This window comes from Budorcas taxicolor, chromosome X (assembly GCF_023091745.1).
Source record: "Budorcas taxicolor isolate Tak-1 chromosome X, Takin1.1, whole genome shotgun sequence".
In the NCBI taxonomy this organism is placed as follows: Eukaryota; Metazoa; Chordata; class Mammalia; order Artiodactyla; family Bovidae; genus Budorcas; species Budorcas taxicolor.
The window spans coordinates 98,237,089-98,253,949 of record NC_068935.1 but is presented as its reverse complement, the minus strand read 5'-3'; the positions used below and the strand labels follow the sequence as shown (position 1 = coordinate 98,253,949).

General features: G+C 39.4%; 1 non-coding gene across 1 annotated transcript; it reads right to left on the bottom strand.

Moving 5' to 3' along the window:
* Positions 1 to 10,065: 10,065 nt before the first annotated feature.
* On the bottom strand, positions 10,066 to 10,137 carry TRNAS-GGA (transfer RNA serine (anticodon GGA)). The gene has a single exon. It is a non-coding gene; the product is annotated as a tRNA-Ser (tRNA).
* Between the last annotated feature and the right edge of the window lie 6,724 nt (positions 10,138 to 16,861).

The window sequence follows — 16,861 nt, the reverse complement described above, 5'->3', positions numbered from 1 at the left end:
TCTCTGTACACCTGGCACCCCAGAAGTTGCCACAATCCAAGCAGCCAGTGCCACCTCCACGCTCAGTCCTCATTGTGACAGAGCTGCCAGAGGCTAGAAAGAATCCTAATAATGACATATCTCCTGAGCCCAATGTTGCCAGCTTCCCTGCACACTTAGCACTGCTGGGGTTCCCACAATCTAAGCGACCAGGTCACCTCCACACCTGATCCACACTGGGGGGCAGACCCAAGTCCTCCAGGATAGCCTCAGAAGCAAACTCCTATGGATGACCCATATGCAGATATGGGGACAAAACTACAATTGAACTCCAGAGGCAGAGTGACTAAGGAAGAAGATTGAAAACCTTTCCACCAGCTGTACAGGCTGCAGATTAAATCCACATGGTCAAATAGCTAGACTCTGTGCATATAAAAGGACAATGAGTGTTCTCACAAAAGAAAATGCTCTAGTTCTGGCAACTGTGGATATCCAAGGCAAGAACATGCAAGAGTAGAGCCAGATTAGAGTCTGAGCTGTCCCCACAGCAGGTCCAGAGACCAGCCCTCCCTAGTATTGGAGGGCACCCTAGGAAGGTGGAGGTGAGCTGTGGCTCACAGTAGGGGAAAAGACGTTAACAGCTGAGATCCAAGGAAAATACTTATTAGTCTTTCTATTTTGATTTGTTCTGTAGTTGGTTTCTGGATTTTGTTCCTCTTCTGTTTTCTCTGTTGCTATGGTTGTTGTTTTTATTATCATCATTATTATTATCTCTATTTAGGCTTTTGGAACATTTTTTATTTAAATCACACTTTTAATTTCTTTTATATATTTCTACTTTGGCTTTCTGAAGTTCAGTGGGTTTTTTGTTTGTTTTGTTGTTCTTTTCTTACCATAGTTTTCTTTAATATATATAGATTTTTTATATACTTCTTTTTAACATTGCTTTTCTATTTTTTTTTAAGTTTTCAGCATTTTTTTTTTTTTTTGGTCTTTGCTTTCTTCTTCAGCTGGCACTGTGCTTTAGTCTTGTTTGTTAGTTTTGTTTTTAATTGGTTGACATCATTTTGGGTTTCCTTTGCTTGCCAGGTCACTTTCCTGTATTTTGTTTTCTTTGGTCTGTTTTGGTTTTCTGTGTGTGTGTGTGTGTGGGTGTGTGTGTGAGTGAGTGTGTGTGTGTGTGTGCGTGCGCATGTGTGCTTGTGTGTATTCCTTTGATTTTGTTTCTATTTGATTTTGCTTTTACCGTTCGTTTGGGATTTGTTGTTTGTTTTAATTCTCTTTACTGCTATAAAAAAGGGCTTATGGGATCTTGGTTCTCCAACCAGAGCTTGGGCCTGAGCCTCTGTGGTAGAAATGCTGAGTCCTGGTCATTAGACCAGCAGAGAACTCCTGACCCCAGGGAGTATTAATCACTGAGAACTCCCACAAAGGCCTCATCTTGTATCTAAGCCCCAGCATAACCCAACTCCCAGCAGCACCCATTGCAGGACACTTCACCCAACAACAAGAAAGACAAAAACACAAACCCAATCAGCAGACAGGCTTCCCACAGACACCTCCAAACACCCCATCTCACATGGCCCTGACCATCAGAGGAAAAAAACACCTCCTCCCACTGGAACACAGGCACAAGTCCCTTCCAATATGAAGCCTTCACAAGCCACTGGACCTACCTCACACACCAGGGCCAGAGACCAAAAGCAAGAGGAACTATGACCATGTCGCCTAAGGAAAGGAGACCTCAATTATACTAAGTCAGGCAAAATGAAAAAGAAATGTGCAGAGGAAGGAACAAGGTAAAAACCCATAAGACCAAATAAACGAAGGGAAAATAAGCAAACTACCAGAAAAAGAATTTAGATTAATGATAGTAAAGATGATCCAAAATCTTGAAAGTAGAATGGAGAAAATGTCAGAATCATTTAACACATTTAACAAGGACATAAAAGAAATAAAGAATAAACAAACAGTGATGAGCAAAACAATTACTGAAATTAAAAATACTCTAGAAGGACTCAATAACAGAATAACTGAGGCCAAAGAATGGATAAGTGACTTGGAAGATAGAATGGTGGAAATAACTACTGAAAACTGGAATAAAGAGAAAAGAATGAAAAGAAATGAGGATAGTCTCAGAGACCTCTGGGACAATATTAAATACATCAACATTTGAATTATAGGGGTCCCAAAAGAAGAAGAAGAGAAAAGGAAAGGGTCTGAGAAAACTTTTGAAGAGATTATAGTCAAAAACTTCCCTGATATGGGAAAGGACATAGTCAATCAAGTCCAAGAAAAGCAGAGAGTCTCATATAGGATAAATCCAAGGAGAAACATGCTGAGACACATATTAATCAAACTAACAAAAACTAAACATGAAGAAAAAATGTTAAAAGCAGAAAGGGAAAAGCAACAAGTAACATACAAGAGAAATCCTATAAGGTAACAGCTGGTCTTTCAGCAGAAACCCTGCAAGGCTGAAGGAAATGGCAAGATATATTTAAAATAATAAAAGGGAAAAAAATCTATAACCAATATGACTCTACTCAGCAAGGATCTCATTGAAAATTGATGGAGAAATCAAAAGCCTTACAGACAAGCAAAAGCTAAGAGAATTCAGCACCACCAAACAAGACTTACAACAAATGCTAAAGGGACTTCTGTATGCAGGAAACACAACAGAAGGAAAAGACCTACAGAACAAACCCAAAACAATTAAGAAAATATCAACAGGAACATGAAAGTGTTAGTCACTCAGTCATGTCCAACTCTTTGTGATCCCATGAACTGACTGTAGCCTGCCAGGCTCCTCTGTCCATAGAATTTTGCAGGCAAGAATGCTGGAATGGGTAGCCATTCCCTTCTTGAGGGGATCTTCCTAACCCAGGGACTGAACCCAGGTCTCCCACATTGCAAGCAGATTCTTTACCATCTGAACTACCAGGGAAGCCCATTTATCAATAATTAAATGTAAATGGATTAAACACTCCAACCAAGAGAAACAGACTGGTGGAATGGATACAAAAATAAGACCCATATATATGCTGTCTACAAGAGACCCACTTCAGACCTAGAGACACATACAAACTGAAAGTGAGAAGATGGAAAAAGATATTCCATGCAAATGGAAATCAAAAGAAAGTCAGAGTAGTAATTTTCATATCAAACAAACTAGACCTTAAAATAAACAATACTGCAAGAGATAAAGACAATACATAATGATCAAGGAACCAATCCAAGAAGAAGACATAACAATTGTAAATATTTATGCACACAACATAGGAGCACCTCAATATATAAGGCAAACATTAACAGACATTAAAAGATATCAACAGTAACACAAAAATAGTAGGGGATTTTAATACTCCATTTACATCACTGGACATATCATTCAGACAGAAAATTAATAAGGAAACACAAGACTTACATGTCACCTTAGAGCAGATGAATCTAATTGATATCTTCAAGTTACTGAAGACATCAAAGAGGAAATAAAAAAATACAAACAAATGACAACAAAAATTTGATGATTCAAAATCTACAGTTCAGTCACTCAGTCGTGTCCGACTCTTTGTGACCCCATGAATCGCAGCATACCAGGCCTCCCTGTCTATCACCAACTCCCGGAGTTCACTCAGGCTCGCGTACATCGAGTCAGTGATGCCATCCAGCCATCTCATCCTCAGTCGTCCCCTTTTCCTCCTGCCCCCATTCCCTCCCAGCATCAGAGTCTTTTCCAATGAGTCAACTCTTCGCATGAGGTGGCCAAAGTACTGGAGTTTCAGCTTTAGCATCATTCCTTCCAAAGAAATCCCAGGGCTGATCTCCTTCAGAATGGACTGGTTAGATCTCCTTGCAGTCCAAGGGACTCTCAAGAGTCTTCTCCAACACCACAGTTCAAAAGCATCAATTCTTCGGCGCTCAGCCTTCTTCACAGTCCAACTCTCACATCCATACATGACTACTGGAAAAACCATAGCCTTGACTAGATGGACCTTAGTCAGCAAAGTAATGTCTCTGCTTTTGAATATGCTATCTAGGTTGGTCATAACTTTTCTTCCAAGGAGTAAGTGTCTTTTAATTTCATGGCTGCAGTCACCATCTGCAGTGATTTTGGAGCCCCCAAAAATAAAGTCTGACACTGTTTCCACTGTTTCCCCATCTATTTCCCATGAAGTGATGGGACCGGATGCCATGATCTTTGTTTTCTGAATGTTAAGCTTTAGGCCAACTTTTTCACTCTCCACTTTCACTTTCATCAAGAGGCTTTTTAGTTCCTCTTCACTTTCTGCCATAAGGGTGGTGTCATCTGCATATCTGAGGTTATTGATATTTCTCCTGGCAATCTTGATTCCAGTTTGTGTTTCTTCCAGTCCAGCGTTTCTCATGATGTACTCTGCATAGAAGTTAAATAAGCAGGGTGACAGTATACAGCCTTGACGTACTCCTTTTCCTATTTGGAACCAGTCTGTTGTTCCATGTCCAGTGCTAACTTTTGCATCCTGACCTGCATACAGATTTCTCAAGAGGCAGGTCAGGTGGTCTGGTATTCCCATCTCTTTCAGAATTTTCTACAGTTTATTGTGATCCACACAGTCAAAGGCTTTGGCATAGTCAATAAAGCAGAAATAGATGTTTTTCTGGAATTCTCTTGCTTTTTCCATGATCCAGCCAATGTTAGCAATTTGATCTCTGGTTCCTCTGCGTTTTTTAAAACCAGCTTGAACATCAGGAATTTCATGGTTCATGTATTGCTGAAGCCTGGCTTGGAGAATTTTGAGCATTACTTTACTAGCATGTGAGATGAGTGCAATTGTGTGGTAGTTTGAGCATTCTTTGGCATTACCTTTCTTTGGGATTGGAATGAAAACTGACCTTTTCCAGTCCTGTGGCCACTGCTGAGTTTTCCAAATTTGCTGGCATATTGAGTGCAGCACTTTCACAGCATCATCTTTCAGGATTTGAAACAGCTCAACTGGAATTCCATCACCTCCACTAGCTTTGTTCGTAGTGATGCTTTCCAAGGCCCACTTGACTTCACATTCCAAGATATCTGTCTCTAGATTAGTGATCACACCATCGTGATTATCTGGGTCGTGAAGATCTTTTTTTGTACGGTTCTTCTGTGTATTGTTGCCACCTCTTCTTAATATCTTCTGCTTCTGTTAGGTCCAGACCATTTCTGTCGTTTATCGAGCCCATCTTTGCATGAAATATTCCCTTGGTATCTCTAATTTTCTTGAAGAGATCTCTAGTCTTTCTCATTCTGTTCTTTTCCTCTATTTCTTTGCATTGATTGCTGAAGAAGGCTTTCTTATCTCTTCTTGCTATTCTTTGGAACTCTGCATTCAGATGCTTATATCTTTCCTTTTCTCCTTTGCTTTTCGCCTCTCTTGTTTTCACAGCTATTTGTAAGGCCTCCCCAGACAGCCATTTTGCTTTTTTGCATCAAAACTTATAGGATACAGCAAAAGCTATTACAAGAGGGAAGTTTATAGCAACACAATCCTATCTCAGATAGCAAGAAAAACATCAAATAGAGAAACTAACCTTACACTTAAAGCAACTGTAAAAACAGAAGAAGAAGAAGAACAACAACAACAAAAAAAAAAACCCCTCAATGTTAGTAGAAGGAAATAGTTCATAAAATTCAGAGCAGAAAAAATGAAAAAGAAATGCAGGAAACAATAGCAAAGCTCAGTAAAACTAAAAGCTGGTTCTTTGAGAAGGTAAAGAAAATTGACACACCATTAGCCACACTGATCAATAAAAAAGGGGAGAAGACTCAAATTGACAAAATTAGAAATGGAAAAGAAGTTATAACAGGCAACACAGAAATAGAAGGATCATAAGAGACTACTGTGAGCAACTATATGCCAATAAAATGGACAACCTGGAAGAAATGGACAAATTCTTAGAAAATTTCAAATTTCAAAGACTAAACCAGGAAGAAATAGAAATTATGAAAAGACTAATCACACACACTGAAATGGGAACTGTAATCAAAAATCTCCCCCAAAAACCAATAGCCCAGGGCCAGATGGTTTCACAGGTGAATTCCATCAAACATTTAGACAAAAGCTAACACCTATCCTTCTCAAACTCTTCCAAAACGTTGCAGAGGAAGGAACACTTCCAAACTTATTCTACGAGGCTGCTATCACCCTGATACCAAAACTAGACAAAGACATCACAGAAAAAGGAAATTATAGGCCAATATCAGTGTAGCTCAGATGGTAAAGAGTCTGCCTGCAATGCTGGAGATTCGGGTTTGAGCCCAGGGTCGGGAAGATCCTCTGGAGAAGGGAATGAAAATCCACTCCAGTATTTTTGCCTGGAGAATCCCATGGACAGAGGAGCCTGTTGGGCTAGAGTCAGTCCATGGGGTTGCAAACAGTCAGACATGACCGAGTGACTAACACTATTACTATATCATTGATGAACATAGGTGCAAATATTCTCAACAAAATTCCAACAAACAGAATTCAACAATACATTAAAACATTACATATACCATGATCAAGTTGGCTATACCCAGTGATGCAACGATTCTTCAATATATGCAAATCAATCATTGTGATACACCATATTAACAAATTAAAAGATAAGCATCATATGATAATCTCAATAGATGCAGAAAAAAGCTTTTGACAAAATTCAGCACCCATTTATGATGAAAAGAAAAACCTCCAGAAAATGAACATATAAGAAATCTGGAAAACATTATTCTCAATGGTGTATAACTGAAAGCTAAGAACAAGACAAGGGTTCCCACTCTCACCACTCTTATTCAACATAGCTTTGGAGGTCCTAGCCACAGCAATCAGAGAAGAAAAAGAAATAAAACTCCAAATTGGAAAAGAAAAAGTAAAACTCTCATTGTTTGCAGACAACATGATATTATACATAGAAAATATACTATCAGGAAATTACTAGGGATAATCAATACATTTAGTAAAGTCACAGAATACAAAATCAATACACAGAAATCCCTTACATTCTTATACACTAACAATGAAAAATCAGAAAGAGAAATTAAGGCATCCACCATCACAACAAAAAATAAAATACCTAGGAATAAACCTACCTAAGGAGACAAAAGAGCTATATACAGAAAACTATACAACACCCATGAAATCAAAGATTAAACAAACTGATGGAGAGATATATCATGTTCTTGGACTGGAAGACTCAATATTGTCAAAATAGCTATACTACCTAAAGCAATCTACAGATTCAATGCAATCCCTAACAAATTACCAATGGCATTTTTCACAGAACTAAAACAAAAAATTTCACAATTTGTATGGAAATACAAAAGACCCTGAATAGACCAAGCATTCTTGAGAAAGAAGATTGGAGACAGAGAAATCAACCTTTTTGACTTCAGGTTATACTACAAAACTACAGTCATCAAAACAGTATGGCACCAAAAACAGAAATACATACCAAAGGAACAAGATAAAAAGCCCAGAGATAAACCCATTCACCAATGGGCACCTTATCTTTGACAAAGGAGGCACGAATATATAATGGAGGAAAGACAGTCTCTTCAATAATGATGCTGGGAAAACTGGACAACTATGTGTAAAAGAATGAAATTAGAACAATTCCTAATACTAGACACAAAAATAAACTCAAAATGAACTAAATACCTAAATGTAAGACCAGAAACTATAAAACTCTTAGAGGAAAATACAACAGAAAACACTTTGACATAAGTCACAGCAAGATCCTCTATGATTCACCTCCTAGAGTGATAGAAATAAAAAATAAACAACTGCAACCTTATTAAACTTAAAAGCTTTTGCACAGCAAAGGAAACCATAAACAGGATGAAGAGACAGCCTTCAGAATGGAAGAAAATAACAGCAAATGAAGCAACTGACAGAAAAAAAAATCAAAAAATTGCAGAAGCCCTAAACATACATTTCTCCAAAGAAGACATGGCCAATAAAACAGGAAAAAATACTCAACATTGTTCATTATTAGAGAAATGAAAATCAAAACTACAATGAGGTGTTACCTCACACTGATCAGAATGGCCATCATCAAAAACTCTAAAACAATAAATACTGGAGAGGATGTGTAGAAAAGAGAACCCTCTTGCACAGTTGGTGGAAACGTAAATGGATACAGCCGCTATGAAGAACAGTATAGAGATTTCTTTAAACGCTAGGAATAAAACTACTGTATGATCCACCATTCCCACTACTAGGCATATACTCTAAGAAAACCACAATTCAAAAAACACACATGTACTCCAATGTACATTACAGCACTATTTACAATAGCTAGGACATGGAAGCAATCTAGGTGTCCATCGACAGATGAATGGATAAAGAAGTTGTGGCACATATACACAATGGAACATTACTCAGCGTTAAAATGGAATGAACTTCAGTCAGCTCTAGTAAAGTGGATGAACTTAGAGTCTGTTATAGAGAGTGAAGTAAGCCAGAAAGAGAAAAACAAATATATATTAATGCATATATATGGAAGCTAGAAAGATTGTACAGATGAACCTAGTTGCAGGACAGGAATAGAGATGAAGGTATAAATAACAGATTTGTGGACACAGCAAGGGAAGGAGAGAGTGGGAAGAATTGAGAGAGTAGCATTAAAACATATATCTTATCATATGTAAAATAGATAGCTAGTGGGAAGTTGCTGTATAACTCAAGGAGCTCAACCCAGTGCTCTGTGACAACCTAGAGCAGTGAGATGGGGTAGATGGTGGGAGGGAGATTCAGGAGGGAGGGTACATATGTATACTTATAGCTTATTCACATTGTTGTGTGGCAGAAACTAACATAACATTGTAAAGCAATTTTCCTCCAATTGAATTTTTTTTAAGGTTAGGGGGAAAAAGCTTATAATTTAATGAAAACGTCTCAGGGGAAAAAGAATCAGTTCGTTGAAGTAGTAATTAAGAAAAACTGAGCATCAGTTACCATTACCACTGAAGTATCAAAAACCTTAGGCCAAAATGACTAAAAATTCCATTTACTTATGGACCTTCAACACCTGGTGAAAATCTAACAGAGTGAGAAGCTTTCACTGGTGCATGGAACTAGCTCATAGCAGCCATGAGAGCCAGTTTTTAAATTTTTGGAAAATTTTTGAGATCATTGTGAAAGGTACATTATTAAAACTTAAATTATATAAACTTACAGTTAACAAACACTTGAAATTCATCACTTTCTAATTATTTCACAATTTTGTATTATCTAATTTTTTTCTTTAAGAAAATAAAGCCCTTTATTTCCAGGGAGAGGGTCATTAAGAAAGAAAAGAAAAAGACTCTTGTTAGCATCTTATTTTCTTGATGTTATTAACATTTACTATATTTGTGTGGTGGAAACACTATGTAATGGTGGCTACCATGTAACTCTTACTCTGCATTCAATCATGTCTTGTTGGTGAGAATATTAACATGGAAACTGATGAATTAATAAATGATGCAAGTCACTGCTTTTTGTTTGAGTGAGCCAGTGGCTAAACATTTATCAGCACGCTATTGCTCATATAGCACTTTAAGCTGGAATTCTAGGTCTAAGGAAGACTCAAGAATTAGATACAAAACATCTCATCAAGCAGGTGAGTAGGCTGTCTCTGAAAGTGCTTTGTGAAAGAAAGTTGCCCAAATAGACAATATTCCAGATGAGTTAGGGCTCATGATTACTAGTATCCCAGTGATCAGATACTCCATCTCCACCAGAGCACCTCCGGAGTTATTTTTTAGGAGTACATGACATGGCTTTCCTCCAGAAACCCAAGGGTCTGTATTGTAATTTTCTGATCAGAGAGTGTTATAAACTCCCCAGAATTTTCCCCATTACTGATACCTCTAATATCATATGGACTGCTGGGTCATATGGATTCAAACAACAGTGATTCTTGTACCATTGCCTAGATCTGCTGCAGAACTTTTTCCTGCTCTGAAAGTGAAAATGAAAGTGAAGTCTCTCAGTCGTGTCCGGCTCTTTCCTACCCCATGGACTGGGGCCTACCAGGCTCCTCCCTCCATGGGATTCTCCGGGCAAGAGTACTGGAGTGGGTTGCCATTTCCTTCTCCAGGGGATCTTCCCAGCCCAGGGATCGAACCTGGGTCTCCCACATTCCAGGCAGACGCTTTAACCTCTGAGCCACCAGGGAAGCCTGAACCTCACTTAAAGCTGGCAGACTTTAGTGTCACCCGATATACGGGTTGTACCGCTATTCAAAGATGTAAGCACTTTTCCAGATACCCTTAGAGCCCAATGAAGTCTTTGGGGTGATGTGTTCCTTTATGGTGAGGGGGCAAGATGCAAAAATGTGTCCTTTACTGTTAGGGGATGTCCTGGCATACCTTAGGCAACTGAAATCCTAAAATTGTTAACTTTGTGGCAGTTCCTTAAATTTTCATAGGGGCTATGTTCTGCATTCTGGAGTACATGAGTCTTGACACTGGCAATGTTTCAGGTTGTTTTTTTTTTCTTAATGAGTCAGATTGGCAAGATGTCATCAATACAGTGGACCACTGTGATGTTCTGTGGTATGTGTAGCTGGTCTGTATCTCTTTGGACTATTTTAAGACAGAGGACAACGAAAGCCCTGGGGCAAGACTGTAAAAGTATTATGCGGTATATTCCCAATGAACAGAATTTCTGATAAGAATGGAGACAGATGCATTCTTCAAACCGACTGCCACATACCATGTACCTGAGATTATGTTAATCTGATCTAGCAAATATACTATGCCTGGCACAAGCAGCTGAAATTGGGGCTATTACTTGATTTGCAGTAGTCCACTTTTATCTTCCAACATATGTCCAGATTTTACAAGGACCAGACTGGTTATTCAAATGGGCATACAAAGAAGACTACCACCACTACATTTCCCTTAAGATTAGACATTATTTTTTGTTTACTACCTTTGTTTTTTCTTGGAGAGGGTGCAATTTTAGAAGCTGCCACTTGGCTTTCCCTACTGTGATAGCTCTCATCCTTGTGGCTATACCAATCTCTAAGGATTTAAGGATCTCTCTCAATGGCAACCCACTCCAGTATTCTTGCCTGGAGAATCCCATGGACAGAGGAGCCTGGTGGGCTGCAGTCCACGGGGTCGCAAAGAGTCAGACATGACTGAGTGACTCCACTTTCACTCAGTTAATAGAGAGTCCATTTCAGTTATACCTGTAGGGCCAAGGAAATGACCAATGGAAATGCTGTGGAAATCACAGTGGAAACACTGTGATCCAGGTCTGAATCATGACTCCATTTATTGCCTGGCACTCATTTCCCCCCACTCCAATAGGAATCCATCATGATGCTTTGAGTATTCAGATTTCAATGTCAAGTTGGGTCTAGCACCCAAAAGTTCTTAAAATGTTTGGCTATTACCACTTCTTCAGTGTACAGTTACCTTGGTAAAAAGCTATGAGTCCCTCTAATGATGGACTGTGACAATTATTACTGGTATGCTTACCATAGTGTTGCAGGGTCCATTCTCCTAGTGACTTCTCTCTCAGTTAATAGGTTCTGGTTCCAAAAACCCCTGAACTGGGAAAGAAATAGGAACTTTTATTGAAGCAATTGAGCTTAGCTACCTGATCATCTATCCTTGATCTCATCTGATTTTATGGATTGATTAGCTTCCTTCTGTTTTTCTGCTAGTTATGCCATGTTCTATTAAACATCTCCATCACTCTTTGAAAGTCATGATCCCCTGGCTCTTGCTCTAAACTTGTTGCTCATCACCATAATAATATTGACCTGGCTTCTAATGGTTATAGCACTTCCTCATGGCTTCTAGCATCCCCATTTCTATCAGTGAGGCCACTTTTATAGCAGCATCACCACTGGCCAACAGAGGACTACCACCATAAAGCATTTTTGTGATGTTGGTTTCCTCTCACCATCATATCTGGCAAATGAGATGGTAAGTGGTGTATCCTCTTAGCCTTCCCAATAAATACAGCCCTTCAGGGTATTTTCTGGATTTACACAGTATGTCCACTTCAGCATTCCCACTTTTGCCCTATAGTCTTCCAGTACTTGCCATGGCAAACTCTGGTGTCTCTATCTAGCTTAAAGCGAACCATTGCTTTGTCCATGTTTGGAAAAGTAACTATCCTTGGAGTCCTTGTGAAGGAGTTAAATCCTGTTTCCTGGAAGAGTGCTCCCAAATCAGTAAACTCTATATTTTCCAACTTTATATTCTGCTTCCCACCCCTGCTTAGTCAAGTGCCCTTAGAATCCAGTCCCACACACATATTCCCCCAACTCATGGCAGTACATATTGACTGGAAACTGCAGATAATTCGAGGTTGAGTCCCTTTCCGACCTTATGAGAGCATCATTTCCCTGGCAAAACCATGATATGGCTTTACCCTGGTTATTGGCCTAGTGACCAGAACAGTGCTGAGGCATATCCTGGGATGGGAAGCTGGGTGGAGAACACAGGTTGTCTTATGTGGTATAAGTTTATGCACCGTTGTCAAACAAGTAGGGAAAGCTAGTCTTTTATAGAGAAGAGGGGCCACAGGGTTCCGGGTAACCTGGGTTTTTAAACTGTTTCGACTATTAACCTATCTGTCTCCAGCCTTTGTGTCAGGGTCCACATCTTTCCCAGTTTAGATCATGACCTTGGCATAACAGAACTTGGATTTTTTTTTTTGAAAATTTATCTTCTTTGAAGGCCTTTTAAAATTAAGTCCCAGGCCTGGTCTTCAGTTTCCACTTAATTCCACTACCCATATAGTTACTCTTTCCCTCACGTTTCTTAAATGCCAGAATCATGGCATCAGCTAGTGTATTCCTTTCCACCAGTATACCATTCTACTTCACTAGCAGTGAAAATTTTAACAATGACATTGTCTTGTGCCAAAAACTTCCTTGGTTCCACCTATCAGCAATGATGAGATTCTCATTGCCAGTTGGGTGGCAGGTGATACATTTTCTAATTCTGTTCTCAATATTTGTTTTGTCAGGTCTGGCACCAACTGTAAGTCAGGCACCTGAGAAACAGAATCTGAAATAGAGCTTACAGTGCACTAAGGTTATTAGGGAGTGAGTGCACTGATATCAAAGCCTATGGAAGAGTTGTGAACAAACAAAACTGGGAGGGGAGAGAAGCTGTATTTTAGAGTCAATGGAGGTTTAAGTTGACACTACACTGAGGTCTAAAGCTTGGTTACTTATTTGGACTTATTATGAATTGAAGTGAGATGCCAACATTCATTTGATCACAGAGAAAACAAGAAAATGCCAGAAAAACATTTACTTTTGCATCATTGACTATGCTGAAGTCTTTGACTATGTGGATCACAACAAACTGTGGAAAATTCTTGAAGGGATGGGAATACCAGACTACCTTACCTGCCTCCTGAGAAACCTGAATGCTGTCAAGAAACAACAGTTAGTATTGGACATGGAAAAACAGACTGGTTCAGAATTGGGAAAGAAGCATGTCAATGCTGTATATTGTCACTCTGCTTATTTAACTTATATGTAGAGTACATCATGCAAAATGCTAGGCTGGATGAATCACAAGCTGGAATCAAGATTACTGGGAGAAATATCAACAAACTCAGATATGCAGATGACACCACTCTAAAGGCAGAAAGCAAAGAGGGATTAAAGAGCCTCTTGATGAGGGTGAAAGAGGAGAGTGAAAAAACTGGCTTCAAACTCAACATTTAAAAAATGAAGATCATGTCATCTGGTCCCATCAATTCATGGCAAATAGAAGGGGAAAATGTGGAAACAATGACAGATTTTATTTTCTTGGGCTCCAAAATCCCTGTGGACAGTGACTGCAGCCATGAAATTAAAGATGCTTGCTCCTTGGAAGGAAAGCTATGACAAACCTAGACAGCATATTAAAAAGCAGAGACATCACTTTGCTGACAAAAGTCTGTATCTGTTTGCTAAGTCATGTCCGACTCTTGCGACCCCATGGACTGTAGCCTGCCAGGCTCCTCTGCCCATGGGGTTCTCCAGGCAAGAATACTGAAGTAGGTTGCCATTTCCTAAACTATAGTTTTTCCAGTAGTCATGTACGGATGTGAGAGTTTGTTCAAAAAGAAGGCTGAGCACCCAAGAATTGATGACTTTGAACTGTGGTGTTGGAGAGAATGCTTGAGAATCCTTTGAACTGCAAGGAGATCAAATCAGTCAATCCTAAAGGAAATCAATCTTGAATATTCACTGGAAGGACTGATGCAGAAGCTGAAGCTCCAGTACTTTGGCCACCTGATGTAAAGAGTTAACTCACTCGAAAAGACTCACGTGCTGGGAAAGACTGAAGGCAAAAGGAGAAGGGGCAGCAGAGAATAAGCTAGTTAATAGCATCACTGACTCAATGGACATGTGTTTGAGCAAACTCCAGGAGATAGTAAAGGACAGGGAAGCCTGGGGTGCTGCAGTTCATGGGGTCATAAAGAGTTGACATGACTTAGGGACTGAACAGTGCAGAAGTGAGAAGATCAGACCTTTTTACTCCTTCTTGAATCAGTCATTAGGTGTAGGCTTCCCTAGAAAGGGAGCATGACCTTGGGCAAGGCAGCGCTGAGGCAGTCTCCTGGGCTTCCCTGGTGGCTCAGAGAGTAAAGCATCTGCCTGCAATGCAGGAGACCTGGGTTCGATCCCTGGGTCAGGAAGATCCCCTGGAGAAGGAAATGGCAAGCCACTCCAGTGGCAAGCCACACTTGCCTGGGGGTAAAAAGCTATCAGCAATACTCACAGAGGCTGGGCAGAGTAGATGGGGAGATCTAGATGGCATATCACAGCATTCATCAACTATAATAGCAAAATATCTTTGATAATTTCTAGACTTCAAACTTCCAAAGAGTGCAGAACTGCCTAGGGATGGATGTGATAAACAAATATAAATGTTATTTAATGATCTATTCGGTTGAAGAATATGACCTTGATCTTTCTGTAGGTCAAAATGATTGAATAACATCAATTTCATAGTTTAACCTAATTATAGAATAGACCGGGAAGGAGCTTTCATTGGCCTGTGGTCATATTTAAATGTTTATGCATTTTAAAATAATCTATAAAATAGCTTTACTTCCCACACATGCCCAACACCCTCCCCATCCTCCCCATTTTGGCTATACTCATTAAAATCTCTGCTTTTAAAGCACTTGATTTCACCAAAACCAATGGTAAATAATGCCTCATGAATGCAACGGGAACACTTTCATTCTACCTCTGAGACTTGACTCTTGTCCATCTCTTCACTTGGAATTCTTCTTTGTGCATTGTCCCAACCAAACTACAACAAGAACAGCACCCTTTTCCAAACCTACCTCCTCCTTATAGACTCATGAGGGAAGACAATGTCGACAGAGAGAAGATAAAGTCATTTCAATGTATTTTTATTCTGTATTTACGAGTTCTTTATTGCTGCATAGCAAATCACTCCAACACTTACTGGTTGAAAACAATACCAACCATTTTGATCACAAATGTGCAATTTAGGCAGGCTTTGGCATGGAGCATTTGTACCTGTCCTACATGGCATCAGCTAGGGCAGCTCAACTAAGGGCTGAAGGATCCATTTCCAAGCTGGCTCATTCACACATGACAAGTCAGTGCTGGCTGCCAGCTGGGAGCTTAGCCAGGGCTGAGGGTGGCAGGGAGGTGGGGCTGTTGGATTCAGTATGGTGGCTGAGCTCCAAGAATGAACATCCCAAACCCAAATGGATTATGTTTGGATATTACTAAAGAATTTAGCTGAGAATCCAAGTAATGCCTGATCTTTTCTCCATCTGTTTTTCACTTATAACCAGCTTATTTCAAAATGGATTTGAGGCAGAAGCTCCCTTTATTTAAGGGAGACATAGTAACTTTTAAATGCAATTTTTATACTCTGGATTCTAAGAGATGATCTGCATTTCTGAGAGGGAAAATAAGTATGTGCACAGTGGGAGGAGATGTGTTTGTGCATTTGTACTCTATGTGGGCACACATGTACATGCCTGTGTGTTTTATACGTGTGTATATTATGTATATGCCTATAAGCATCTACATGTGTGTGCATGTGACTGTGTGTGTTTATATGTGTGTCTGACAATGTTATTAAAATTGTGTCTGTGTGTGTTAGCACTTGTATGCATGTGTGTGCATGTTGTTTAGTTTCCATAAGGATATCAATCTTTATTGTAGTTCCAAAATTGTTGCAGGACTGCTAAATGATAGCATGGTACTTTTTAAAAGAAAATTCAGATCTCTATGCAAAGTCAACAGAAAGTTTGTCGCCCAGTCATGTCCAATTCTTTGCAAATCCATGGACTGTAGCCTGCCAGTCGCCTCTGTTCATGGAATTCTCTAGGCAAGAATACTGGAGTGGGTTACCATTCCCTTCTCCAGGCGATCTTCCCAACCCAGGGATCAAACCCAGGTCTCCTGATTGTAGGCAGATTCTTTACCATTTGAGCCATCAGGGAAGCCCCAAAGTCAACAGACAGTAATGTAATTATTTTAAACTACATATGTATTAGCTCAAAACATAACATTCTCTTCAAGTAACAACTTTATTAATACAAAACTGACTAAGACAGCTTATCTGAGCCATCATCTTTTAAATGTTTTAGTATCAAAAGTCCTGCAGATTGTCCTGATAAAATACAAGAGATGCTGTAGAAGAATCTACTGAATTTTCCGTGACAAATATGATTTATGACATACTTAGAACTACCTGAGAAATGATTCTGAAATTATTCATTTGTTTCTGGTTCAAGTTAACAAAGAATGCAGCACATTTTTACCATTGTTTGTAAAGGAGATTTAGGTTTCCAAAGAATGCACTACACAACCACTCTAACCTTGGTATCTGATAATGTTAAACTTTATTTCTCTGGTGCATGAGGCATTTACAGGAGTTACA